At 36.1% G+C, this 26,938-nt stretch overlaps 1 long non-coding RNA gene across 3 annotated transcripts in view; it reads right to left on the bottom strand.

Moving 5' to 3' along the window:
- The window catches only part of LOC118619940, a 60,339-nt gene that overhangs the window by 19,186 nt on the left and 14,215 nt on the right, over nucleotides 1-26,938 (bottom strand). For 2 of the 3 annotated variants that reach the window (XR_004957345.1, XR_004957347.1), the window contains exon 5: nucleotides 21,016-21,272. This is a non-coding gene — a long non-coding RNA (uncharacterized LOC118619940). Of the gene's footprint in view, nucleotides 1-18,558; nucleotides 18,745-21,015; nucleotides 21,273-26,938 lie in introns of those variants that run through there. The other variant, XR_004957346.1, reaches the window with a different exon arrangement.

Here is a 26,938-nt window from a genome sequence, read left to right as displayed (position 1 = left end):
TGGACTTTGCAGAACTGAAGGAAGGGTCAAATGCTCACTGTCCAATGGTTATTTGTCTTCAACTCCACTGATAACTACACTTTGTTTTTGCATTTAATGTTACTTGCCCATTCTTGAAAAGACATTAGCCAAAATTAATGGTTTATTCTAAAGCTCCCTCAAAGTTCCTTGGCACTCTAAAAATGCTGTGAGTTGAAATGGGAAAATATCTTTAGAGCATGTGGAAATGAAAAAATAAAGATCTTCGTTCCAAAACAATACCATTTATAGGATTTAGCAAAATAAAACATATTTGTATGCAAATAGTAAATGTGTCATAAAATCTGAAGAACTTAGAAAAATAAACTATCTTCTATTTTTTCCATGTACAATATATTAAATGCATGCCAGTTTCAACATTGCAAATTACTCTGTAGGAGGCAATGCATATTAATAACATGTCTACAAAGAATTAATCTAGTTTCACAGACTGTGAGAACATCAATATTTCCAACTACCAAACAGGAGAAATGAAGCAACAGAACTTTAGAATTTAAAGATTCATATTATACCCAGAAAAATATAACTGTAGTTCCCATTTTGATGTTATTTTCGGTTGAACAGACATAAAAATACATTGGTGCAAAATTCTGCTGTGTGTTAAGCAGAAAAATATTATTTTGATTAACAACAGCTTTCCATTTGAATGGGCTGCCAATTCATTATTTTCCCACCAGTTTGATTATGGAGACTTTTGAAAGAATCATTTTTAAAGACAAGCTACAAGATCTGGACTATAAAAGAATTACCCATTCAATCAGCATCTCCTTGTGGAAGGCATTTCCAATAATGTACACTCTCCTTGTTTCACTTTCTCAATCTTTTAGCCATCTTATTTTTTAAAAAACTGATCAGTTGTCTATGCATCCAAACTGCTCTGGGTGGCTGGGTTTGCTGAGGTCATTCTACTACATGTACTTGTGTGTTTTCTGCTGATCTGCAGTATGAACAATGTGGGTTTAAATTTGATTTTTCATACTAATTTGTATGTGTTAGGTGGTTGTGAAATAATGACTATAAAAATAATAATAATGATAAAGAGGCAATGTTGATATAACATATATACAAACAAACTTTGATTCTAAGAATCGAAATGTTCTCATTCCAGTAGTATAATAAGTAGTGACATTTCAGTATTTTTGTTACATTCTATTAGAGATACGAGGAAAGAGATACCTAATTGATCGAGATAAATGGCTTCTGTAAGATTTATATTTGATTTCCCTTGGATTAGCTAGAATTTTAAATATTTTCAATGGTACATTATTTTATTAATGTAAATTAAAAATAATATAATAATGTTGAATGTTTATTGGATGCCATAAAGTGTTTTAAGAATTTTAAAAAGATTAAAAATATAAACTTCATAACAACTTATGAGATAAGCGCAATAAATGTTCCCATTTTACAGTTCAGAATAATGAGCCACATTTAGGTTACATACTGTTTCCAAAATGTCACATGTAATATGAAAATGAGCCCTGTTTTATACCCAGGTAGTCCAGTTCTCCAGGATTTTCATTAAAAATCTGATAAATTTTTATTTAAAAATATTCAGTTTTTATTTTGCACCTTTAGTCAACAAATTTATTAAGTACCTAACTTGGTACTAATGATTGAACATTCTTTAAAATTTTTTAAAAATGGACCCCACCATGGAATGCATGGTGGAGAACAGAGCCATGTTATTAATAAGGAAAAGGCTTTTATGGGTGTCATGATAGTTAAGTATAAGTGTGTGTGTGTGGGGGGGGGGGATGAGTGGATACATTTCCCAGAGGTTATTTTTACCAAGTGTCTTCTGAAAGGTGACAGGAGAAAAATGTGTTTGGGTTAAGGGAGAAAACACATATACACGCGCAGAAGTACCAAAGAGTCATGTATATTTGAAGAAATGCAAGTAGACCAATATTATAGGACCTTAAGTCTAAAAATAGTGTGCCATGGGTGTCCATATTTATCAAAACACACTGAGCGGTGCCAACAAATAGGAAAACCTAGGCAAAATGGACAAATTTCTAGAATCATACAGTCTCCCAAAACAGGAAGAGTCAGAAAACTTGAAGAGACCAATAACAACTAAGGAAACTGAAGCTGTAATCAATAAACTCCCAGCAAACAAAAGTCCGGGTCTGGATGGCTTCATAGGGGAATTTTACCTACATTCAAAGAAGAATTAACACCCATCCTACTCAAACTATTGCAAAAAATTCAAGAGGAAGAAAGATTCCCAAGCTCTTTTTATGAGGCTAGCATAATCCTAATTCTATTTTTATTTATTTATTTAATTTTTATCCTCACCTGAGGACATTTTTTTAACATTTTTTGTTCAGATAGAGTGGGAGGGAGAGAGAGAGAGAGAAACATTGTTGTGAAAGGGACACATCGAGTGGTTGCCACCTACACGACCCAACCAGGGCAGGGAACAAACTGCAACCGAGGTACGTGCCCTTAGTGGGAACCAAACCCGGGTCTCTCTGTACCGCAGGCCAACGCTCAACCACTGAGCCAAACTGGCCAGGGCATAATCCTAATTCTAAAACCAGACAAAGACAAACCACAGAAAGAAAACTACAGGCCAATATCTCTGATGAACATAGATGCTAAAATCCTCAACAAAATATTAGCAAATCAGATACAGCAATATATTTAAAAAAAAAATTATTCACCATGACAAAGTAGGATTCATCTCAGGGATACAGGCTGGTACAATATTTAAAAAACAATAATTGTGGTACACTACCTAAACAAAATATTATCATATCAATAAATGCTGAAAAGGCATTTGACAAAATCCAGCACCATTTCTGATAAAAATGCTTAGCAATGTGGAAATAGAAGGATCATATCTCAACATAATAAAGGCCATATCTAAAAACCTACAGCCAACATCATACTCAATGGGCTAAAACTAAAAGCATTTCCCTTAAGAATAGGAACAAGACAGGGATGCCCACTTTCACCACTCTTATTTAACAAGGTACTGGAAGTCTTAGCCACAGCAATTAGACAAGAAGAAAAAATAAAAGGGATCCAAATTGTAAAGGAGGAAGTGAAACTGTCATTATTTGCAGATAATGGGATGTTATACAAAGAAAACCCTAAAGACTACATCAAAAATCTACTAGATTTAATAAATGATTTGGCAAAGGAGCAATATACAAAATTAACATTCAGAAATCAATGGCATTCTTATACACCAATAATGAACACTCAGAAAGGGAAACAAAAAAAAATTAAATTAAATTAAAAAATCCATTTACCATTGCAACAACCAAAAAAATAAGATACCTAAGAATAAAATTAACCAAAGAGATAAAAGACCTATTCTCAGAAAACTACAGGACATTGAAAAAAGAAATAGAGGAAGATATAAAAAAGTAGAAACATAAATCATGTTCATGGAGTGAAAGAATCAGCATCACTAAAGTGTTTATACTACCCAAAGCTATCTACAGATTCAACACAATTCCTATTAAAGTACCAATGACATATTTCACAGATCTAGAACAAATATTCCAAAAGTAGATGTGGAACCAAAAGAGACCTCGAATAGCCACAGCTATCTTGAAAAAGAACAACAAAGTGGGAGAGATCACACCACCAGATTTTAGGTTATACTACGAAGCCATCGTATCAAAACAGCCTGGTATTGGCACAAGAACAGGCATATAGATCAATGGAACAGAACAGAGAACCCAGAAATTGACCCAAGACATTAAGCTCAATTAATATTTGACAAGGGTGGCAAAAGCCACTATTTTGAGACCCTGCAGCACATGGAGTGTGGGCAGCTGAGGAGCTGGTGAGCAGGAGGAAGATGAGGTGTGGTCAGTGTGAGAAGTCAAAGGTGCTTGAGAATGTAGGGAAGCTTGTTCAAAATAATTTTAAGATTCCACAATGTGAAATTAGAGGAAAATTGTGGAATGGACTCACACAATAATAGTGGGATTTTTAAAAGTTACAAGAAAATAGCAGATTAGAGGGACCGAAAAATGGCGGCGGAGTGAACGGAGCTACCCAGACCGTCTCCCAGAACCAAACTGGAATTACAACTATAACACAGACAAATCGACGGGAAAAACCAACAGAAAAGCAGCTTGCGAGGACCATACAACGAGGTTCACTGACTCGATCCCGGTAGGCTTACGAAGGCGCGAGACGGGGCTGGGAGCCCACGGTCGGCAGCTCGGCAGCAGCCTTACCTGGAGGAGCAGCGCCCTTGGGTTACACTCCCAGGCGGCCCCACAGCGCAGCCGGGACAGAGGCTGAAACAGCCACAGCCACTCACCTTGGGCTCCGGCAGAGGGAGGACGGACTGGACTGGAGCTGTGTCGGGACAGTCGGGGTTTGGAGGGCACTCAGAGCTTTGGCTGAGTGCAGCCTCTCAGGACGGTGGCCACATTGCTCCTTCCCAGAGCTCTGAGGAGAGGCAGAAGCCCCTCCCTCGGAGATCCAACCCCACCCTGTGGGCCATTGAAGTGTTAATTGAGGCTCACTAACAACCAGCATCTGCCCCACCCTCGTGAAAGCCCGTGGCTGAGCACCAGAGGGAGTTTTTCAATCAACTGACAACCCAAAACTCATCAATTAACCTAGACTGCTAGCCTCCAGGCAAAAAGCTAGAGGATAACAGTACGTTTCCTGGGCTGGCAACTTTAACCAGGAAAGTAAGACTTGACAGTGGTGTTCAACGTGGGTCCTCCCTCACTCATCTAAACACAGGAGAGGGAGCCACAAACAGCAGAACACCAACACCCACAGGGAGAACTTGACAGGCTCCAAAGCCCACAGTGATAGCCAAAATGTTGAAACACAGAAACAGAAGCCAAATGAAAGAGCAAGACACCTCCACCGAAGATGAGATCAATGTGGAGCAATTAGGCATGTTAACAGAGCTAGAATTCAGAGCCATGATCTTGAGGAAGCTGAACAGCATGAGTAAGGACATAGAGACACTGAAAATAAGCCAAATGGAAATTAAAAACCAACAAGAAGAGATAAAAAATGACATATCCGAAATGAAAAACACATTGGAAGGTTTAAAAAGCAGAGTAGGGGAAGCTGAGGACTGGATCAGTGAATTAGAAGACAGGGTAGAAAAAATCAACCAATCAGAAAAACAAAAGGAAAAAACTATTAAAAAACAGGAAGACAGCTTAAGAGAACTTTGGGACAACTGGAAACGTAATAATATTCGCATCATAGGAGTCCCCGAAGAAGAAGAAAATGAGCAAGGGATAGAGAATATATTCAAAAAAATAGTGAGAGAAAACTTCCCTAATTTGGTGAAGGAAGAAGGCATTCAAGTTCAAGAAGCACAGAGAGTCCCAAGTAAGAAGAACCCAAACAGGCCCACACCAAGACACATAGTAATTAAAATGCCACAAATTAAAGACAAAGAGAGAATCCTAAAAGCAGCAAGAGATAAGCAACAGGTTACCTACAAAGGGAACCCCATAAGGCTCTCAGTTGACTTCTCACAAGAAACACTACAGGCCAGAAAAGAATGGCATGAAGTAATCAAAGTCATGAAAAACAAGAATCTGAATCCAAGACTACTCTACCCAGCAAGGCTATCATTCAAAATAGAAGATCAAATAAAGAGCTTCCCAGACAAAAAAAAAGCTAAGGGAATACATTAGCACCAAACCAGCACTGCAAGAAATGTTAAAAGGACTGCTGTAATTAGCAGTAGAAATGGGAAGAAAAATAGAACCACACTAAACAAAAATGGCAATAAATAAGTACATATCAATAATCACCTTAAATGTAAATGGATTGAATGCTCCCATAAAGAGACACAGAGTAGCTGATTGGATAAGAAAGCATGACTCGTCTATATGTTGTTTACAAGAGACCCACCTCTCAACAAAAGATTCACATAGGTTGAAAGTGAAGGGATGGAAAAAAATTTTCCAAGCAAATGGAAAGCAAAAAAAAGCTGGGGTAGCAATTCTCATATCTGATAAAATAGATTTCAAAATGAAGACCATAACTAGAGACAAAGACGGCCACTACATAATATTGAAAGGATCTATCCAACAGGAAGATATAACCTTGATAAACATATATGCACCCAATATAGGAGCACCAAAATATATTTAAAATCTTCTGGAGGACTTCCAAGGAGAAATCGACAACAATACAATCATAGCAGGGGACTTCAACACCCCGTTGACAGCACTGGATAGATCCTCTAGGCAAAAAATTAGCAAGGAAACAGAGACTCTAAATGAAGCACTAGACCAAATGGATTTAATAGATATCTACAGAGAATTCCACCCCAAAACTACAGAATACACATTCTTCTCAAGTGCACATGGGACATTCTCAAAGATAGACCACATGATAGGACACAAACTAAATCTCTACAAATTCAAGAAGATTGAAATCATATCAAGCATCTTCTCAGATCACAATGGCATGAAACTAGAAATCAATTGCAACAAGAACATGCAAAGACATTTCAACACATGGAGGCTAAATAGCATGTTATTAAACAATGAATGGGTCACCGAGGAGATCAAGGAAGAAATTAAAAACTTCCTGGAAACCAATGAAAATGAACACACAACAACACAATATCTATGGGATGCAGCGAAAGCAGTTCTGAGAGGGAAGTTCATAGCACTACAGGCCTACCTCAAAAAACAAGAAAAATTTCTAATTGACTGTCTAACCTCACAACTTAAAGAATTAGAAAGCAAACAAAAAGAAAACCCCAGAGCAAGTAGAAGGAAGGAAATAGTAAAGATCAGAGCAGAAATAAATGACATAGAGACCAAAAAACAATTCAAAGAATCAATGAAACAAAGAGCTGGTTTTTCGAAAAGATAAACAAGATTGATGGACCATTAGCTAGACTCACCAAGAAACAAAGAGAGAGAACCCAAATACACAAAATCAGAAATGAAAGAGGAGAAGTAACAACCAACACCACGGAAATACAAAAGATCGTTAACAACTACTATGAACAACTATATGGCAACAAATTCGACAATCTAAGCGAAATGGACAAATTTCTAGAAACACACAGGCTCCCAAAACTATTCCCGGAAGAGATAGAAAACTTGAACAGACCAATAACAACTAAGGAAATTGAAGAGGTAATCAAGACTCTCCCAGCAAACAAAAGCCCAGGCCCAGATGGTTTCACAGGGGAGTTTTACCGAACATTCAAAAAAGAACTAACACCCATTCTCCTCAAACTATTTCAAAAAATTCAAGAAGAAGGAAGACTTCCAAACACGTTCTATGAGGCCAGCATAATTCTAATTCCAAAACCAGAAAAAGACACTACGAAGAAAGAAAACTACAGCCAATATCTCTGATGAACATAGACGCCAAAATCCTGAACAAAATATTAGCAAATCGGATCCAGAAATACATCAAAAAAATTATTCACCATGACCAAGTGGGATTCATTCCAGGGATGCAAGGCTGGTACAATATTCGCAAATCAATAAACGTGATACACCACATAAACAAAATGAACAATAAAAACCACATGATCATATCAATAGATGCTGAAAAAGCATTCGACAAAATCCAGCATCCATTTCTGATAAAAACACTCAGCAATGTAGGAATAGAGGGATCATATCTCGACATAATAAAGGCCATATATGAAAGACCTACAGCCAACATCATACTCAATGGACAAAAACTAAAAACATTTCCATTAAGAACAGGAACAAGACAGGGATGTCCACTTTCGCCACTCTTATTTAACATTGTACTGGAAGTCTTAGCCACAGCAATCAGACATGAAGAAAAAATAAAAGGGATCCAAATTGGAAAGGAGGAAGTGAAACTGTCATTATTTGCAGATGACATGCTATTGTACATAGAAAACCCTAAAGACTCCATCAAAAATCTATTAGACTTAATAAATGACTTTGGCAAAGTAGCAGGATACAAAATTAACGTCAAGAAATCGACGGCATTCTTGTACACCAATGATGAACTCACAGAAAGAGAAACTGAAAAAACAATCCCATTTACCATCGTGCCAAAAAAATTACGATACCTAGGAATAAACTTAACCAAAGAAGTAAAGTACCTATTTGCAGAAAACTACAGGTCATTGAAAAAAGAAATAGAGGAAGATATAAAAAAGTGGAAGCACATACCCTGTTCATGGATTGGAAGAATTAACATAATTAAAATGTCCATACTACCCAAAGCAATCTATAGATTCAATGCAATCCCCATCAAAATACCAACGACATATTTCATAGAACTAGAACAAATACTTCAAAAGTTCATATGGAACCAAAAAAGACCCCGAATAGCCACAGCAATCTTGAAAAAGAAGAACAAAGTAGGTGGGATCACAATACCAGATATCAGGTTATACTATAAAGCGACTGTAACCAAAACAGCCTGGTACTGGCACAAGAACAGGCATATAGACCAGTGGAACAGAACTGAAAACCCAGAAATGGACCCAAGGCAATACACCCAATTAATATTTGACAAAGGTGGCAAGAGCATACAGTGGAGTAAAGACAGCCTCTTTAATAAATGGTGTTGGGAAAATTGGACAGCTACATGCAAAAAAATGAAACTAGACCATCAACTTACACCATACACAAAAATAAACTCAAAATGGATAAAAGACTTAAATGTGACCCGTGAATCCATGAAAATTCTAGAAGAAAATGTAGGCAACAAAATTTCGGACATCATACGGAGCAGAATTTTCACTGATACATCACCTAAGGCAACAGAAATAAAGGAGAAAATGAACACATGGGACTACATCAAACTAAAAGGCTTCTGCACAGCAAAAGAAACAATCATCAAAATGGAAAGGCAACCCACTGTATGGGAGAACATCATTGCCAATGATGTATCAGATAAGGGGTTAATTTCCAATATATATAGAGTGCTCCTACAACTCCACAAAAGGAAGACAAAGAACCCAATTAAAAAATGGGCAGAGGAGCTGAATAGACACCTCTCCAAACAGGACATACAAATGGCCAAGAGACATGAAGAAATGCTCAACATCACTAATCATCAGAGAGATGCAAATTAAAACAACAATGAGGTATCACCTCACACCTGTCAGAATGGCCGCCATCAACAAATCATCAAACAACAAGTGTTGGCGAGGGTGTGGAGAAAAGGGGACTCTAATACACTGCTGTTGGGAATGCAGACTGGTGCAGCCGCTACGGAAAACAATATGGTGCTACCTCAAAAAATTAAAAATTGAACTTCCATTTGACCCAGTGATCCCACTACTGGGAATATACCCTAAGAAGCCTGAAACACCAATCAGGAAGAATATATGTACCCCCATGTTCATATCAGCACTATTTACAATAGCTAAGACCTGGAAACAGCCCAAGTGTCCACCAGTAGACGAATGGATAAAAAAGCTGTGGTACATATACACAATGGAGTACTATGCAGCAGTAAGAAAGAAAGATCTCTTATCCTTTGGGACCTGGAAAGTATTATCCTAAGTGAAAGAAGCCAAGCAGAAAAAGACAAATACCACATGATCTCACTTATATACTGAATATAATGAACATAACAGTCTGAGGAATACAGTAGACCCAGACACATGGAAGTAGGGCACAGACTGACATCCCTCAGAAGAGGGGATGGGGGGTGAGGGGGTGGGAAGAGATAAACCACAGAACTTATATGCATGTATGCATGACCAATGGACATGGACAACTAAGCCGGGGACAGGGTGGAGGGGGGGTTGGGTGGGGGGTGCCAATGGGGTAAAAAGGTAAAATATCTGTAACAAAAAAATAAATAAATAAAAAATTCATAAGAAACAAACAAAAAAGAAAATAGCAGATTAATAAAAATTAACAGACAAATGGAGCTTTTAGGTAAATGATCAATAGGAGAAAAAAATCAGTGCATTTATTGTTGACCTCAGAGACATTTTTTTTAATCCTCACGCAAGGATATTTTTTCATTGCTCTTTAGATAGAGTGGAAGGAAGAGAGGGAGAGGGAGAGAAAGAAACACCAATGTGAGAAAGACACATCGACTGGTTGCCCCCCACCCAATGACTCCCAATGGGGCCAGGGATCAAACCTGCAATCAGGTATATGCCCCTGACGCGGAATTGAACTCTCAACCCTTCAGTCCGCAGTCCAATGCTCCAACCACTGAGCTAAACTGGTTGAAATATTTTTCATCCAAAAGTCTTCACAAGAATGTCTTATGACCCTGGTGACTATCCTACCCAATTTCAAAGATGAATATTTAAAAAAAAAACAACAACAACAACAAAAAAAAGTGGGAGAAAAAATTTTGTTTTTAATTAACTGGCTCTTTCCTCCTTAGAAGGTGATGACGTCAACGAAACATGCCAGTAGACTGCTGAATGACTTAGAATAGTTCTTGAACCCTTCATCTTTATATGCACATATAGGTTGACAATTTAAGTAACAGAATTTGAGCCTTGAAGCCAGAATAATATTATATTCAAACATTTTTAGGATCATATTTCCCTAACTCAAAAAAACCTCCTAGCAAACAAAGCAGATCACCTGGCAGAAGGTCAGGCGTGAAATGCAACTGCTTTGCCTCAGGGCCATCGTGAATTTGCTAGGTGAAGCCAAGCAGAGCACTCTGGCTGAAACACACACATTCATCTGTTGGTAGTGTTATTTTTGTTGATGTTTCTTTTTCTTCTTCTGACCTTCACATAATTCATTTAAGAAACAAACCCCTCAAAAGTAGGTCAGTTCCAATCTTCATAGTTTGGAATATATATTTAAATGTTTCTCGATGACTAGGAGATAGAAATGGTAGATTGCTGAGTTTAAAAAAATTTATACCTCTCCTAATTGTACTGTAAGCTTTGTCTTTTCTTTGATTTTACTTTATTTAGGGATTTAAGAATCCTAAGACCTTGAGAATAAAGATTCTCTCCCTCCATCCCAAGATTTCTATCATTCCCTCTGGATGGCGTGATTCGACTACTCACCCTTTAGCTGCTGGAAACTTTATTATACAGTAGAACAAAATCTGACTTCTTTATTTTAAATGATTTTCAGTTTGGAAACTTATAGAAATATTTTCAGCTGAATAAATTATTTTTCTCTCCTATCCTCTGTTCTATGCATGTGATTTGGTGACATAAGTCTCGTCCTCACCTGTTGTCCTGAACAAACCCTCCTAATTTTTTCAAACAAAGTTTAACTATCTATTTTGAATTGCCTCTCAGATTAATGACAAAGGATCAGCTCAAAAGTAGTGGCTAGGTCAAATTCTCCTCAGCCATAAAGGGTATGATCGTTCCGTGTTCCCTTTCCTAGTGGTAGCCTAACTTTGTTCTTAATTTGTACTCTACGGCATTGGTTCTCAGTAGGTATGACAGTCTTCTAGAGGGCTGGGTAATAAACAGATAGCTGAGCCCCAACCACAGGGTTCCTAATGCAGTAGGTCTGGGCTGGGGCCCAAGCATTGGCATTTCTGACAAGTTTCCAGGTAATGAGGATGCTGCAGTTAAGACCATACTTTGAGAGCCTCTGGTCAAATGGTTTTTATTGTTGTTATTTAAAATATTTTTTACTGATTTTAGAGAGAGAGGAGATAAAAACATTAATGAGAGTAAAACATTGATCAGCTGCCTCCTGCACACCCCATACTGGGGGTTAGTCCTGCAATCCAGGCATGAGCCCTGACCAGGAATCAAACCAGAGACCTTTTGGTGCATGGGGTGATGCTCAACCAACTGAGTCACTGTGGCCAAGGTGGTCTAATGTTTTCATCTCCATTTATTACAAGTAGGAGTCCACATGTCTGATATACTGTCTATGTGTAATTATATTTAATGCCTATTTTACACATTATGACACAGAGGCTAAGAGAGATTACATAATACATCCAAGGTCACAGAAACAGGAGAGGTACAATTCAGATTCAAAGTAAATTAGGAAATGATCCTATGTAAGTATCTACTGTTTGACAGACACATTGTTAAACATCAAGGTATTTCTGTTTTTATTTTAAAGAAAACACGTAGATGATGAGAAAGTATTACTTAACATTTTCTTCTCGATCCCTCTCATCCTGACTGTGTGCTCCAAAACAGAGATAACTAGCATTACCTCCTAAGATTAATAAGAATTTATCATCTCAAAAGTGGTAACTAAGAAATACTTGTTCAGAAACTTCTGGAAATGTGGAAATATTAATGTATTATATATTTTTTATCTGAAAGTTGTCTTCAGGGCAGCAAACTGCTTTAAAAAAGTGAAAGCAGCCCTGGCTGGTTTGGCTCAGCGGTTAGAGCATCGGCCTGCGGTCCAGAGAGACCCGGGTTCGGTTCCCACTAAGGGCGCGTACCTCGGTTGCAGTTTGTCCCCGGCCCTGGATGGGTCGTGTGGGTGGCAGCCACTCAATGTGTCCCTTTCATGTCGATGTCTCTCTCTCTGTCTCTTCCTCTCTCTCTCCCTCCCACTCTATCTGAACAAAAATTGGGAAAATGTCCTCGGGTGAGGATAAAAAAAAAAAGTGAAAGCAGACAAGAGCTAGTATATAATTTCAGCCAAAGATAGTTTTCACTACCCTGCAGTTATGCTAAAAAGGATGTGAAGTCAAGGTTATCTACAATGAATATAATTCACCTGTTGTCAGTCAAGAATTAAATATTTTATGATCACTGTGTTACAGGCAAGCAAACAAGAAAGGGCAGACTTCCCCATGAGAGTGCCACAGGTCAGGAGCAGGTTAAAAACCGGTTCTCTGACTTGCCCTGACTTGGATTAGTGAGTTACACATGGTGAGCACATTGGAGCATTACTGAAAAAAAATGAAAAGGCCAACACTCAGCCTATTTTCTAAAAGAAAGAAAATAATCTTGTCAGGCAAAAATTCATTTTAAATTACGTTTTATTGTCAAGTCATACTGACTAAATATAATAAATATATTTTTTTTTTGGAAATTGAATAGGCAATGATGATACACAGAAAGAAATGACATCATTTTGAGGAGGGCTTTGAATGTGAGGTTCAGAACTTAAAAGTACCCAGATAAAGATGTTTTAGGTATGACTGAAATACTACCAGAGCCCTTTGGAGACAGGCTGATTTCCGGTGTGTAGATTACATTCGGGATGTATTTGTGAGGAGCAGAAATAGAATAAGAGGCAGCTTTGAACCTTAATAGAGACATTAGGGATTGAGAAGAAGAAATAGACAGGAGTTATTGCAGATCATTGGACTACTTATCTGAAGAGAATGAAAAGTGGTCACTTGTCTGTGAGCTGTCCATGAAGACAGGACATGTCTCTTATTCATCCTTACAGCATCGGTGCCTAGCCCAGGTCCATAATCTGCATACTAAAAATGTTTTTATGTATGAAAGTGAGAAGTCAAAAGGACCTCAGGTTTTGAGTGTGGCATCCACTTGGGAGAGGTATCCTGGGAGTCATGTATATGTCAGGAAGATAGAATGATTTGGGGGAAAATATGCTGGATCCTAAGTCTAATTGAACAATGCTGTATTATCTTATAGGCAGTGAAGTCAAGATGAAGTTTGGATAGAGTTCATAGATAAAAGAAATAGTGGCTAAAGTTGAAATAAGAGGATAACGGAGATACCTGGAAGAAAAAGCATAAAGAAAAGAGAAGACCTAAAAAATACTGCATATTTAAGAAAAGGAGAGTGAGTCTTGGGTAGAACAGCCAGAGACTAAAAGGGAAGAGAACCCAGTAATACATAGGAGGCAGGAGAGGAGTTTGTCTCACACACTTCAAGATGTGTACTTACTAGCTTTCACAGAGTTGATTAGTGGTTATCTTTTAGGTCACTCGGCAAGAATTTGATAATAAAGCTGAAAAATGTAATTTTGGAGGGAGTATAACTCCCCGTTCCTAAAGTCTGGGTTGTATATAATGACTTCCCTCCAAAAGTATAAAATGAAAGGGGGGAGCATAACTTTATAGTGGTAGAGATTCTTGATAAACACCACTTCAGTCAAGGGATCAAGGTAAACATCAACAGTCATGAATCATGTAAATAGTATGTACCCTTGATATGATGTAATGAAAATGTAATTTACAGCCTCCTCCATAAATCTATAACCCCGGTCTAATCATGAGAAAAATCATCAGACAAACCTCAGCTGAGGGACATTCTACAAAATACCTGAATGGAAAGTAATCCTCAAAACAATCAAGGTTATTAAAAGCAAAGAAAATCTAAGAAACTGTTCCAGCAAAAAAGAATTTAAAAAGACATGACGACTAAATGTAATGTAGTGTCTTGGATGGGATCCTGGGACTTTTAGAAAAGGACGTTAGGTAAAAATTAAGAAAATCTGAATAAATTATGGACTTTAGTTAATATTATCATATCAATACCAGTTCATTAATTATTAAAAAAAGTACAATACTAACAACATAGACATTAATAATAAGAAAATGGTGGTGCAGAGGTGGGGTACATGGAAATTCTCTGTGTTATCTGCTGAATTGTTCTGTAAGTGTAAACCTATTTTAAAAATATAGTCTATTAATTTAAAAATATACCTTTTCAAATATGTCACTTATAGCATCATTGAAAATGTAAAGTGCATGGTAAAATTTTAACAAAGATATTTACAGATATATAATCTACTGGAAGATGTTTTTAAAAACCAAAATATAAAAAATATACCATGCACAATGAATCCAGAGTCTCAATGTTGTAGGGATATCAATTGTTTTCCAAATCAATCAGTACTTTGATCAATGTCAGTTAACATTCCAAATATTATTCTTTTGGGAATTTGAAAAGCTAAGCCAAAAGTGGACATGGAAGTACAAACAATAGGTAAGATAGTCTTAAGGAAGATAAAAATGTGGGAATAATTACCTTATCAAATTTCAGGAAGAACTATAAGTTATAGTAATTAAGATAATCTGGTGTTGGTTAAGAATAAACCACCTAAACAGTCCTCTCCTCCCTTCCCCAAAAGAAACCCCACATCTATATGGAAATATGACTTAGAATTGGCAATATAGGTCAGCGGAGAAAAGATAGAATTTTCAATAAATGGTGCTGAGACTACTCTTTAGGGCTAGGAGATCATGAAATATACCTTTTCCCTCATGTTACATATAAAAAATTAGTTGTGAAAAATTTAAAGGTAAAATACAATCTTTACCACTTTTACTAGATAATATAGAAGGTTATCTGTATGTTGTCAGTTGGGGAAGGCTATGTTAAATTTTAAGACACAACATTACACACACAGAGGAAGTGATTAATAAAATTCTATGGTATCAAAAAATATCATAAAGAAAGTAAAACACAAACACAAAACTGGGAAGATATGGAATGGTATCCAAAACACATTAAGAAATCATGCAAGTCTATTAAAAACACACACAACCAATAGAAAATGTGGCAAAATCACATCAAGACACATTCCAGAAGTGACATCATAAACAGCAAACAAACACATGTATTTATTCTCGGCCCCAAAATTAATCAGAGAATGGAAAATTAAAATCACCATTTTCATATTCAAAGAAATGACAAATATGAAAGTCTGACAATGTCAAGTATTGGTAAGATTTAAAGGAAATGGAAATTTTATAAAATGATAACAGAATGCCAATTGCTTCAAACATTTTAAAAACAAATTAACCCTCACTAACAAAGCTGAAACTTTAAGCCAATAATTCAACATGTGAGTATTTACCCTACAGAACTCCAGTGTGTGTGCACTTAGACAAAAGTACTCCGAATAGGATTGAATATCTATGGAAGCAAAACAATCAATAAACAGTGGTATATTCATATTGCAGTGATATAAGACAATAGTCAGCAAGAATGTATATTTTTAAACAACAATAAGGATAAATTCTGGAACATAATGTCTAATAAATTTAAAAGGCAAATCACAGATGGTTTCCTGCAATACAATTTCTATTTAAAACCATTCAAACATTAAACATGTTTTTCTGGCATATAAAGATGTATTAAAAATCCTAAAGCAAAGCAAAGGAATGTTAAACATAAAATCTATTATTTGATTTTCTCTGAGAAGACAGAAAAGGGAATAGAATTCAGGAGGCTGACTAAGGAGATTTCTAAGGGAATGAAATTGTTTTCTTAAAACAAAGGTTGGATAGGACATGCAATTGAATTATCATTCTTAATACCTTACACATATTTTACATATATTTTTAGTTTGTTCTATATTTTAAAGAATTGTTTTAAAAGACAACCATTATCACACACACACCCCAAATAATTGGAATAAAGTCATTTCTACGTAATAACTATAAATCACCTCAGAGTAAACTTAAATAGATTGGATTATTTCTCTAATTTTACCCATTTTTCTAACAACATAATAGGAACACAAGAATAAAAAACACTAAATTCCCATCCGGCCAGTGTGGCTCAGTGGTTGAGAATTAACCCATGCACCAAGAGGTTGCTGGTTCAATTCCCAGTCAGGACACATACCCAGGTTGTGGGCATGACCTCCAGTGGGCGGCATAAAGGAGATGGCCAATCGAAGTCCTGTGTCATTGATGATTCTCTCTCTCTCTCTCTCTCTCTCTCTCTCTCTCTCTCTCCTTTCTCTCTCTCTAAAATCAATAATAATAATAATAATAATTAAAAAAACACTATAGTTCCAGCTGTTTAAAATATCAATCATTTATTATATTTCTGACCCTTGAGGATGGTAAGCAAGACCAGAGAGCTGTAATGTGTAAGGGAGGAATGTAGAAAGAGGATGAGTTTTATCAAGAATTAGGACAAGTATTGTTATTACATAGAGTATTCACTTACATCACTTGATCAACTGTAGTGCTCAGCAAATCAGTGTTCTGATTATTCTTTCTACTAAGTAATCAAGATTCAACTTCCATTCATTAGAAAGCCATCTTTGCTTTTAAAAGAAATCTGAAGATGAAAGAGGTGATTTGCACTAGAAATTTAAGGTCATGAACAAGGGCCAGTACAGACATGAACCAAGCTCTTGTTTTCAAAATAGTACAGGCTTTGGAGCTAAAAGCTTCTTTAAGGTATTCCACTTCTACACTCTTTGCAGCGCTCACACTGAATCGGAACCTGCTGTTTAGGAACAAAGCAGGTACGGTCAAAGGTTCCTACTTCTCCGACATGCACGATGATGACTGAGCTTTATAGTAAATCTTTGCAGCACAGTGACGACTGGCCAAAGACACATTCCTCTGCCCTTCTTTAGGAGCAGGAAAGGGCACTGAGTGGTGTTATCTTAAAAGATAAAAGATTATATGTTCTATGAAAGTTTAATGTGCTTGCTAGAACCAGAAAACAATGGAATAGCAATTGTTCCCTAGAGAGAAAGTTACAAATTTCAATTCAGCAGGAGAGTAAACAATCACTATTATAAACACATCATTCTTTAAGGACCTATGATGCTATTCTACCAAAAGCACTAAGAGTTAAAATCTGAACCATATGAATGTTTCAGAGCGCTTATTATTATCACCAAGACATAAGGTAAAAACTGAAGGAAATCAACAGGCAGGAATTCATGAAGATCATTATAGACTTTAGCTTTTAATTTAATACATGGTTCTGCAGAGACCAAAAAATTATAAGGTATTATATAGGCCCTTTGTCATGATTTATGATTCATGTAATGGCTGCTCTAATTAAGACGACTGATTTGGCAAGAATTTGGTATTATTGTAGCTTTTTAGTAACATGAAAAAGTGATTGCTCATGTCTTTGGAATAGTGTATTATGTAACAAGTGAATATATTATTAGAACATAATGCTGAATTTCAATGTCACTTGAAAATCCAGTTTATAAAACCACAAAAGTGAAAGTTGAAGAAAATATGTTGACTTTCTTGGAGGAATATGATAAAGTGAATTATGCCCTGGCTGGTTCTGCTCAGTGGTTAGAGCATCAGCCCATAGACCAAAGAGTGGTGGGTTTCATTCCAGTCAAGGGCACGTACCTCCGCTGCGGTTCTGTCCCTGGCCCTGGTCAGGGTCATGCAGGAGGCAACCAACTGATGTGTCTCTCTCACATTGATGTTTTTCTCTCTTTCTCTCTCTTCTTCCCTCTTTTCCCCCCTCCCACTCTATCTGAAAATAAATTAAAAAATATCCTCAGGTGAGGATTTTTTTTTAAAAGTAATTATTATAAAATTTATACTATCATTGACACTAATAAGCCTTGTTCTTGCCACACGTAATACATTTATTAGCATGGCCTCAATTTATGACAGCAAATCTCAAACATATAATTTACTCAGAATCTCCTTTAATAGCATCTAAGACAGAAGCAGAAAAGTTTTCCTAGTAGAGACCCATCACATGAAATCATAGAAACACATACATTTTCCACTTTTTAAAATAACTTCCCAAGTTCTTTAACATGAAATTCTTCACAGAAATTACTCTGAGTTGGGAGTTAAGAATATCAGAAACTTGTCTCAGCTCTGCTACATGATTTGGGTAAGTTATTTGTCTCCCTTGGCCTGCTTCAGTCTTCTGACCTGTAAACTGGAAGGAAGGACTTTATTCTTCATAAACAGGCTTGCATCAGCATCATCTAAGGAATATCTTGAAAACCCTGATCTTTAGGTTTTAATTAGTTGAGGAAAGTCCTAGACATCTGGATTCTTTTAAAAAATTTCCTCAGGTGAAGCTGATCCATAAACAGATGTGTAAATAAGCTACATGATCTTAAAGGTCTTTTTGTTGTTGTTGTTGTTCTGTGATTTAATAAAATATATTTGGTGAAAGTTTTAATACAGAGAATACTCATTTTAGAACTATAAGAGACTTTAATTGCAATTAAATTAATCTTAACATTGAAACTATGTTGGAAGAGAATACTTTAAAAATCAAGGGATGTTCTATGACATAGGTCAAGGTCATTATTACCATAATATGATATAGGTACACACACAGGGCCAGTTAGTTGACATGCTTATGATATGAAAGTTTTGATACACATGTGACCTAAAGATCAATCCCACTTTATAAAGACCCTTTTTATTTTATTGTTACAAAATGTATTTTATGAATATTTTCTAAAACATAAGATTTTCCATGACTATCTAGTTATAAAGTGGCTTTTTCATGTCCTTACCCATCCCAAACCATAAAAATTAGCTGTGAAATTGGTCTTCATATATTTGTTGACCAAATCAATACATGGCTTTTACTGTATCTTTACAAAAGCGCAAATAAGTCTGAGCAGTCATCCAGCATCTTGCTCTTTCTATAGCTGGACAACTTAGATCTTATTCATGAGCCTGCTGAACTGTTCCTTTTTAAAACATAGATTCTATCCAAAATTTTTCATACTCTTGTTTTTATCTCTTGTGGCTTGCTGAATTATAGCAGCTGAATTTGATACAAGTTCAATGTTGGTTTCTTCAAGAATTAATTCATTTTTCTGGGCTTGAGATACTGAACAAGCAATGCCTGACCTCACACAAACCCTGCAGATGTATTTTTCACCCAAGAAATGTCTGATGTCTGATTTCAATAAGAGAACCATCTTCCTGAGTAACACTGTTGATGGGGAAGTGAGCGAACACAGACCTCATCTTGGAAGGGAAGCCCAGTGTTGAGACCCTTGGTTTGGCTCTGTACGTGACTGCAGACCGTGGGAGCAGCAGCCAGTTCCTTCCTATTTTCCCACCATTTGTTAACCTGGGGCATCTTCTTTTTCTTTCCAAGGAAACAAATTTCTACACTGATGTGATTTTAGTCCCTCTCAGGGTGCCTCTAGCGCCCTTCACAAGAACTGTATGTCCCTCCAGAGTGATGTGGACATTTTCTGGAATGTCCACAGTCTGACTGCTAAGGACGGTCTTCATTCTTGCAGTAATGGCAAAGCTTACCTTCATATTTTTAAACTTGCTGACTTTCTATATGGTGTTATTTGGCATAAATAAATGTAGAATATTGGAAATAATTTGACGGAGTGATTTGAGAATAATAACGAGCATTTTCACTGATGATATTAATGATAACTAGGCCACTGAACCAACTTGTCTCTGTTTGACACTAGTCTAGTCTAAATTAGTTACATTATCAAGAGTAACTTTCACTATAACCAGGCATACTTGTTGAATTCTTCTAAAAGCAGTGTTGTATCATTCACATATATTTTATAGGAAAATTAAATACACACTTCTTCAAAGAGGACATGCAAATGGCCAAGAGTCATAAGAAAAAATGCTCAATGTCACTAATTATCACAGAGATGCAAATTAAAACCGCTATGAGGTATCACCTCACACCTGCCAGAATGGCTGCTATCAACAAAGCATAAAAAACACAGTGCTGGCAAGGATGTGGAGAAAAGGGGACTCTAGTACACTGATGGTAGGAATGCAGACTGGTGCAGCCACTATGGAAAACAATATGGTGTCTCCTCAAAAAATTAAAAATTCAACTGTCATTTGACCCAGTGATTCCACTTTTAGGAATATATCATAAAAAGCCTGAAACACCAATCGGAAAGAATATATGTACCCCTATGTTCACAGTAGCACTATTCACAATAGCTAAGATCTGGAAACAGCCCAACTGTCTATCAGTAGATGAGTGGATAAAAGAGCCGTGGTACATTTGCACAATGGAATACTATGCAAATGTAAGAAAGAAAGATCTCTTATCCTTTGAGATGACATGGAGGTACCTGGAGAGTATTATGCTCAGCAAAATAAGCCGGTCAGAAAAGACAAATTTCACATGATCTCACTTATTTGTGGAATATAATAAACAAAGGAAGCTGACAAACAAAATAGATCCAGAGACATGGAAGTGGGGAACAGACTGACAAATCTCAGAGGAAAGGGGGGATGGGAAGAGATAAAACAAAGAACTTATATGCATAAATGCATAACCAATAGACAGACAACAGAGCAGTGAAGACGGGACAGGGGGATGGGAGTGGGGAGGAGGTAGTCAATGGGGTAAAAAAGGAGGGACATTTGTAATACTTTCAACAAAACATTAATTTTTACCTCATCCAGGATCATGCCTGCTGAGCCTGGTTCTGATAGGCTTGTTAAAGGTGGATCATGCATCCCGAGTTACTGGGAGTCCACATTCAAGCCCTGGCAGAGGCTGGCATTAGCATCGCACAAAGACCAGTGGAAACACCTGAACTACATTGTTCTTGGCTCCTTTATCCACACAGTAGTAGAGCAGCTGAATAGCTGTGTTGGAAGCCTACTTTTTCTTCATGTAAAATGTTGGCCTAAGAGATCCAGATTCAAAGCTATTTAAAAACAAAGAAGGCAGCAAGATTTTTAATAATAAAGTCAATAAGTCTTTGCTTGTATTCATTTTCCTTGACAATGTTCTCATTTTAATTATGTTTTATAACACTTATATTTTTGTTATACTTAATCGCTCTCTGAATATTGAACAAATTAGATGGGTATTGCATGTTGGTGGTGGCAGTAGTGACTGGGAGAGATCCTAAGAAGGGTTGAAACTGAAGAAAAAAGTGTCATACCTGGATGCTTTTCTGAAGATTCTCAATGTGGTGCAAAACTTTGGAAATTCTGTGTTTTGCATTGTTTTAACAAGAAATAATCATTTAGGCAACAGTTCTTTTAAGATGGGAGAGAAACTACCAGAGAGCTTTAGTAGAAGAGTTAAAAGTAAAAAAATAAAATTAAAAAAAATAGGAAAGGAAACAGCTGACTTGAATTTTAGCAAGATCACCCAGGAGCCAGTGTGAAGAATAAAGTCGAGAAGGGTGAGGATTAAAAGATACAGACTTTGTTAGTAAATTCACTCTTTCACTAAGTCAGTGATGGCTAAGAGTAGAAAGGATGGATTGGAATAATTTTTAAGGAGGTACTAGTCATACATTTGGGGTACAGAAGAAGGTTTTCTAAGCTACTAGCTTGGGAAAATGATTAGATGATGGTGCAACTGACCCAGAGAAAAATACTGAAGAAACAGAAGGAGGCGATTTTGGTAAGGTGATCTGTTTATGTTAAAGCAAAGTTTGAATTGCCTACAGCACATCCTGTGGAAGCATTGAATGGTCAATTTTTTATGTGGTCAGTTAATTGATAGATAAATGAAAGGAAGGAAGAACTATGAGGATAATAGGGAATGGGGACAGAGTTGAGTGTCATCAGCATAGATGAATGAAGTGGTCAATATTTTTAACCAAGAAAGAGATGGATGGTAAAAGGTCTGCTGGAGTTGACAACAGTAATTGTTGACAATGGTAATTGTGGACCTTAATGAAAGACATATCCACTTAATGAGAAGAAAAGTTAAATGTCAGAGTTGAAGAGTAGATCAAAAGTGAGGAACTGAAGAAAACAAATGAAGGCCACTCTGAGAAAATTTGATTGAAAAGGTAGGAAAGTTCAATTAACTGGTTTGATATAGGAATCTTACATATATTAAGAGGCTGAAGGGGAAATCATAGAGAAAGTTATGTTTCAAGACAGAGGTGGCAAAAGAATAAAATATGAGGCAATATCGAAGATGAGATAGAAAGAGAGGGCATTCAAACTATAATAATAGATTAATTTGGACAGAGAGATTTCTTTCAGTGAGAAATAACAAAAAGACAAGAATACAAACAGATTCCAGAAAATGTATTTAGAGATAGGGAAAGGGACAACAAGTTTTGAGTATTACAAAGGTCATGATTCTTTTTTTTTCTTTATTGATTTTAAAGAGAGAGGAAGGGAGAGGGAGAGAGAGACAGAAAAATCAATGAGAGAGAACATTGATTGGCTGCCTCCTGCACGTCCTCCACTGGGGATTGGGCCCACAACCTGGGCATGTGCCCTGTCCGGGAATAAAACCAGTGACCTCTTGGTGCATGGGTCGATGCTCAACCACTGAGCCACGACAGCCGCGGGGTGGGGGGGTCATGATTCTTTTTAAATGAGATTCTAATATATATTAAAATAATAAATATTCATAAAAAATTGTTAAATACTAAATTTTTTTTTTTTAAACTAATACAGCACTCCTATGGACATGAATAAAATCATTCCCTCCTTCCTTCCTCCTGCAAGTAGCTTATGTTAGTCACGTTCCAACCACTAGGGATCACAAACGTTAGTTATGATTTCGGTTTCATCTCTGTCATTTCTTACATCTCTTAATCCTGAGCTGTTTATTCTAACTCTTCAATGTTTTTCAATTAGTCATCATCTGTTATCATCGATTTTTTTTTTATATCTTCCAAACACCTCCCCAAAATATCTTATTTCTTTGACTAAACTTAAGTCACATGAAGGCAAGAGCCACATTCCACTCATTTTCAGGCCTCCACAACACAAATGCTGAGCTTTAAACACTGTAGATCAGAACAGTCAAACAGAACATTCTGTGATGATGCTATTTCTCTCCTCTGTCTGATACAGCTCCTGACTGCTGGGGCTAGCAAGCACGTGCACTGTGAAACTAAAGAAGTGGATTCTTAATTTTAATTAAAAGTAACATTTGGATAGTGGCTACCATGTTGAACAGCACAGCTGTAGATAATTAGTATAGTGTTTAAATAAATTATCATTTTTTCTTTTGAAATTTTTTTCCAAGGCTCACAGTAGATTAGAAGGAGCAAATTGGAAGAGACATAACAAAGAAATGAAAAAAATTTAAATCAGACAAAGAAACTAAAAAAAACAACAATAACAACAACAAAAAACCCCTACTCTCAAAAAGCATATGGTCCAGTAATCCTAATCTCTCAACTGATACTCACAATCATGATTCTAAATCATCTAAGGAATGGATGAGTGAAAATAATTCCAGAAGATACAATGTTATTCCTATATTTCAGTTAAACACAAATTTAGAAATTTAAGCAACTTTCTAAAAAAATAAACCACTAAATGGTAAAAGTAGAATTCTAACCCCAGTCCGCCCCAAAGCCCATGATCTTTGCTCTCAATATGATAATGAATACCTACATTAGATTCATCACATTCTGCACTCTAAGAAAACACATAAAAATTATTTTAGAAAAATTTCTCAATAAAAATTTAAAACTTGAAGCACATCATTGTAGTATGCAAAAAGATAAATCTTTAACTAATTAAAAATATTTGTTGTCCAAATGACTCAAAGGTCTAACAATTCTGGGTAGTAAACTGTTCAAATCCTGAAAGCTCTTATATGACATACGTTAAACTCCTTTTTAATGCAGCATTTTCTCATATTTGCTACATTTTAATAGAAACATTAAATCAGTGCATTGCAGAAATACTACGAAATTATTTTCTAGTACCTCTAAAGAATACAATCATAAAATTCATTCTTACCTTTTGTTTGTTGTAAGTGTATGGTATATTTCTGTTGGCCTTCACAACAAACTTCTCCACAGTTTTTTTTTAATTGTTTGGGTCTCAAATGATGTATTGAATTATATATATTTGTTTTATATTTTCAAAGCATTCTTAATCTTTAATATAGAAATACATAGAAACCATTTTCTATGTCTTCTAAGACTCAAAGAAATGTGATGTCCTTAAAATGCAGTACTATGGTCAAAAGGATGTACTTACTGCTTCCCAGTGTCTATAAATAAGCTAGGGTTTCTTAAAAGGCCCGTAAAATAAAACTTTGTTATTAGTTATCTAAGTTCTTAAAAGTTACCTTTGTTAGGAATGCAACCTAACTATTTAATGTTTTAAATATTTTCCAAATATTATCTTATGACAATTTTTTTAATACTACAATTCTTTTTTGCCTTCAATAGCCTTTCTCACTCTTTTCCGTTACTTTTCATATTCTCCATCTGAATTATAATTGTGTAGTCTATTCTGGATGAAATACTCTCATTTTTCTCTAAAATGTGGCTGGTAAACAAAATCCTGTAAGAGGATACATATGAGGGAAGCTCAGATCCCTTTCATCTGTGACTTTCCTTTTAAAGTTATCCTTGGCTTTACTAAACTGTGGGTTGTTATGCCTGTTATTGTCTCAGCTAAACATAGACTCTAATTTAGATAATCATAGCATAAAACCCAAAGTGACGTACTGTTTCAAATAAAATACTGATACCCCTTCATATACCCAGTGCTGGCAGAGGACAAACTGCATTTAACAGTCGACCAGTCATCGCAGGACTGAGCTCTGCTTTCTGCTTGTCAGTGTAAACATAACCGGAGAGAGCAAACCAGAAGGAAAACAACAAAAACGTTTGCTTTCTGTGTTTCCGCAATCAAAAATATCTTATTAGGAAAAAAAAAAAAAAATCCTTTCACCAAATGTAAAAGTTAATAAAAAATGTGTGACATATATTTTATCTACGAGGATCATGCTATATCATTTAGCATTCTTTATCTCAACCCAAGAGGGTTGATTCAAGTCACATTTACTGAATATTTTCTTTAGGTAAAAGTTGTGTGTAAATGATTTGTTATAATAAACTGTGCTATGTACTAGGCTTCATTCATGCTTCAGTGATGAAGAACAAAATAATCTAAACACCTATGGGCTTGAAGCAATCATTTTCGGATGGAAAAAGTCCTAGATAATTACCCACACGTCCTGATCACTTCAAACTGCACTCCACGCATTAATTAGAAATGAATAAGGCATATAAAAATGGAGTGTACATAGGCTTTATCATGGCAATTACATGTGCAACATTTTTATCACAAATTTATACTAAAGGACTAACAAATAAAGTCTTTGGGTGTGATTCCAAATAAGTCACTGACCAATCAGGCAAAAACTAACCTTTATCTTTCAACAAAATAGTTTTCTATCTCACTAGTTATTAAGCCTTTATGTAATCTTATACTGAGTTATTGGCCAATACTAGATGCTCATAACCACCTTGGGAAATACAGAAATGTAAATTTAAAGAAACTCAATTGATGGTATTGAGCACAGCATGAGACTGTAGATGCTCGAAATACACACTCACAGGGAATGCTGTAGGTTCCCTGCCTAGAACCCCATTGCCTGCTTATGCATGTATCTCCCGCTGCTTTGAGAATTGACTGTTAGTGCCTCACAGCTGTCAGTTCTTGGAAAACTGCCCGCCAACCAAGACTGACTGCCATAAGGTACAAACTGCTGGCCCATTTGCTGCAAGGATGGACAGACTATGATACAATCTGTGCTCCTGAGAGTCCCCCTGCAATCACAGTGAAGTAGGACACCAGTTAGGACCCCTCCTTGCTCAGCCCTTCCTCTTTGTCCCTTTGTGTTCTTCTCCTGTGGAACAGAGATCACTTTCCAAACAAACCAAATGAATCATGTTCACTAAATCCCCATCTCAAGCTCTGCTTCCAAGGAACTCTGGCCTAAAACACATAGGTATCATTAAAACTTTAAACTCGCTGTTAAAAAAAAAAAAAAAGGCAAATTGAAGAAATAGTATGAAGGAAGAGTGGGAAAATATAATTTTATTAGCAAGATTTTTAAATGAAGCTACAACATTGAGCATAACCCGCAATTTCAATTTGCCACTTATTTTCTGTGTATTTTAGCGATGTTTCTGTATTTTTAAAAGGGAAATTGAAATCTCACAATTCAATGTACAGTTGTGATGTTTTATTTAGCTAGTGGAAGAGTTGGGTGTAGAAAGGTTATTTCCTTGCCTTTAGCTCTGAGTTTTCTAATAGAAAAAATGAATAAAACTTTCTAAACAGGTCTACAAATTTGTTGAGATTTTTTATTTTTATTTTTATTTTTATTTTTATTTTTATTTTTATTTTTATTTTCTTTCCAGCATTGAGTCTGGGACAAATTCACATTTTTTATTGTAAACGAGTCTCAAAAATAAACTGTCAGTGTTTTAAATCAATATTTTACTCAAAACACTTTTTGGAGGAGTACATTCCATGATTATTTGTCTTTAAATATATTCTTTAATTTTTTTTTTTTTTTTTTTTAGAGAAAGAGAGAGAGAAACATCGATATGAGAGAGAAACATGTATTCTATTC

The sequence above is a fragment of the Molossus molossus genome, unplaced genomic scaffold, assembly GCF_014108415.1.
Source record: "Molossus molossus isolate mMolMol1 unplaced genomic scaffold, mMolMol1.p scaffold_m16_p_7, whole genome shotgun sequence".
Lineage (NCBI taxonomy): Eukaryota > Metazoa > Chordata > Mammalia > Chiroptera > Molossidae > Molossus > Molossus molossus.
The sequence above is the reverse complement of the archived record's forward strand: the minus strand, read 5'-3'. Positions and strand labels throughout refer to the sequence as shown.